At 50.5% G+C, this 3,373-nt stretch overlaps 1 long non-coding RNA gene across 1 annotated transcript in view; it reads right to left on the minus strand.

Moving 5' to 3' along the window:
* Nucleotides 1–2,808, minus strand: part of LOC114485120 (uncharacterized) — an 18,437-nt gene extending 15,629 nt beyond the window's left edge. Inside the window, exon 1 of the long non-coding RNA XR_003678602.2 lies at nucleotides 2,682–2,808. This is a non-coding gene — a long non-coding RNA (uncharacterized lncRNA). The remainder of the gene's footprint in view (nucleotides 1–2,681) is intronic.
* Between the last annotated feature and the right edge of the window lie 565 nt (nucleotides 2,809–3,373).

Here is a 3,373-nt window from a genome sequence, read left to right on the forward strand (position 1 = left end):
AAAAAAAAAAAAAAAAGAAAGAAAAGAAACCAATGAGATGGAGTATGTCAGATACTGAAATAAACGGCAAGGGGGGGGGCAAGGAGTTAGGGGGGCTGCAGTGTCATATGGGCTGTCACGGAAGGGACAGGTGGCTGGAGGGAAGTGAGGTGCTGGCCCTACAGATGTCTGGGGCAGAGTGTTCCAGATGCTGGGAACAGCAGATGCAAATGCCCTGAGGTAGGAAACATCTTGCATTGTTGGGGAAAGATAAGGAGAGCAGTCTGGCTGAGTGAGCCCGTGGGAGGGTTGCGGGGAGACAAGATCCAAGGGGCCAACAGGGTCTAGATCACCCCGGGCCCTGTGGGCGGCAGGAGGAGGAGTTTGAATTTGACTGTAAGTGAGGTGGGAGCTTCTGGAGGGTTCTGAGCACAGGAAGGACAGAGTCTGACTCAGGTTTGAGCACAGGGTTTCTGACTATGGGCCCTATCGACTTTTGGGCCGGATGATTCTCTGTTGTGGGAGCTTCCTGTGCGTTGTAGGGGTTTGAGCAGCACCTCTGGCCCCTTTCCACTGGATGCCAGTCGCACCCCTCTCTCCCACCCAGTCCTGACAGCAAAAAATATCTCCAGGGACTTTCCTGGTGGTCCAGGGGTTAAGAATCCACCTTCCAATGCAGGGGATGCGGAGAACTGAGATCCCACATGCTGCAGGGCAACGAAGCCTGCGTGCCGCAACTACAGAGCCCACGCGACTGCTAGAGAGAAGCCTGTACACTGCAAGCAAAACCCGACACAGCCAAAAATAAATTAATAAAATAAATTAATAAATATTAAAAAAATATATCTCCAGACATTGTCAAATGAACCCTGGGGCACAGCAACTCAGTCACCCCTGAATTGGGAACTACTGGTCTAACAGGATCCTTCTGGCTGGGGATGGGGAGAGCAGACTGTAGTGATTCCAGGAGGGGAGAGGGAGGGGGCTGGGAGAAGTGGTTGGATTCCGGATCTATTTTCAAGGTGAAATCAGCAGGATTTATTGGCCCAAGCAGGGGTGGGTAAAGGCGCTGTCTTTTACTGAGTGGGGTTTGGTCTGCGGGGCTACGTCAGGAGGTTTCTTTTTCTGGATGCCAGTTCAGTAGGTCTGGGATGGGGCCCGATGGCCTTAGGTGATGCTGAGTGTTTCAAACTGTGCTTCAAAGAATTTAAGTGTCCAGAGGATGTACCTTGATGGCAGGCATGGGGGTGTCTTTTCTAGGGGTGAGAGCAGGGACAAGTGGGTAAGGGGTCCCTCACTTCAACCAGATCAGGAGATTCCACCTCAGATGTTTCAAGAAAGGGCTCTGAGACGGAAGGAAGCCTCAGGACTTCCACTCCAGTGTAAGGGTTGCAAACTCAGGTGCCTGGAAAACAGCAGGGCCAGGAGAACAGCACACACGGTGAAGTGGCTGGTGAGAGGGGCAGGCCCGTCTAAAGCAGGGGCATTACTCAGCTTCAGCCCAGTGTTACCACGTGGAAGGCCAGGGCTTCCAGTTTTTCATGAGAAACTGTAAATCTGGATTGATTTTTAAATGTTGGAGCCAATCTATAAATATACAGGCCAGATTTGGCCTGAGGGCCATGAGTTTGACACCTCTGGTCCACTGTAGCCCTCTCAGTTTGCAGATGGGGAGTCAGAAGTATAGCAGCTCCAGAGACGTGTGGATTCTCCTGGGTTAGGGCGGGACAGGGCGCGGGGAGGGAGGAGGAGCTTGGACTCAGCTCTGAAGAAGGGTCAGATTCCGACCAAAAAACAGAGGAGAGGGCATTCCAGGAGGTGGGGGAGTATGAGCAAGGGTGTGGAGGTGGGGACGTGAAGATGGTTTTTGAGGTCGAGGGAGATAAGAAGAGATGGAACCAGGGAAGAAGAGGAGGAGACGTGATGGGGGGTGGGGTGGTGCTGGGAGATAAACGAAGAGGCAAGACTGAAAGCTGGAAAAATCACAAAAGGATTTGAATAATATTAATAATTTCACTTCCGAAATTGTTTGGCAACGAGCAGCTCGTTTATTTTACCACCGGTTTTGGTTCTTGGCAATCCCCGTGTACATCAGGGAGTGTTTGCCCAACAAGGAACATTCTCGTTTGCAGATTATGTTCAAATGCCATGAAAAGTTTTGTAAATACTAAATTAGAAATTTAATAATTAATTGTGAAGTTTGAGTGGATTAGTGAAAGGAGTTATTAATTTCTATTTAGCAGGTTTCTTTAAGTGTTTTAGAGGCAAGACAATTTTTTTTTTTTCCGAATCTCCCTTGCAAATTTTCCACCTCACAGCAGCCAAAATTTGAGGTGACATGTGCAAAAATAGCTGATGTGTAATGATAGAAAGGGGTAAGTGAGGTTTAGAGAGAGTCTGGGAGAGTTCGCTTTCAAGGGGAGGATCAGGGCAGGCTCCCTGGAGGAGGTGGTTTTGAATCCAAGAGGCAGAGGATGGGTGAAATATAAACCAGGCAGATGGGTTAGGGTAATGAGAGCCTGCCAGGTGGAGGGCTCCGATCGTGCAGAAGTGTGAAGGTGGAAATAATGAGGTGAGAGTTTGGACTAAGGGGTTTGGGGCTTGGCTAGTAATGGTGGAGAGCACTGTGAGAACCGAAAGCAAAGGTCAGGGGCACAGCTAGGCCTGAGAAAACAGCGTGTGAGGACGAATGGGGAGCTCACCTCTGTGCAGATTGCTTGTGGGTGCAGAAGGGCAGCTTGTGGGTGTCTTGTCCTTCTCTCCACAGCCTAACACCCTTTCCCCTCATCCCAGCAGAGCCATCTTAGGTGAAATATGAGAACAGGTCACCTGTGTTGAGTGCCTGCGGAATGCCCAGCCCTGCATGGAGGGCTTCTGGGGTGTCGGCTCATTCATTCCTCCTGTCAGTTGTATGAGGGAGGTGTTATTATGATCCCCATTTTACAGAGGACATGGAGGCCAAGAGAGGTTAAGCAACATGCCTAAGGTCACACAACCTGGAAGCAGCAGAGTAGGATCGGAAACCAGACCTGTCCAAGCCCGAAGTCCATGCCCTACCAGTGCTCTGTAATAACACTCAGGTGCTCCCACCAGGTCTGGTTCCCTGTGATCCAAGTACCCTCATCATCCCATTTATCAGAGGGGTAAACTGAGGCTCTGAGAGATGGAGTCACTTGCGTGAGGTCATACAGCTAGAAGGGGCAAAGCCAAGGTTTGAATCCTTGGGTCCAGTTGACTCTGGAGCCCACTTTCCTTCCACCAAACGACACAGCTGCTTGTCTTTCCAGGCCTCTATTTCCTCATCTGATGAAGCGGGGTGAGGACAATGTCCACCTCATGGGGTCCACATGAGGATCAGAGGTGGTACATATCCATCACCCAGCTCAGTGCCTGG

Source organism: Physeter macrocephalus, unplaced genomic scaffold, assembly GCF_002837175.3.
Source record: "Physeter macrocephalus isolate SW-GA unplaced genomic scaffold, ASM283717v5 random_675, whole genome shotgun sequence".
Classification (NCBI taxonomy): domain Eukaryota; kingdom Metazoa; phylum Chordata; class Mammalia; order Artiodactyla; family Physeteridae; genus Physeter; species Physeter macrocephalus.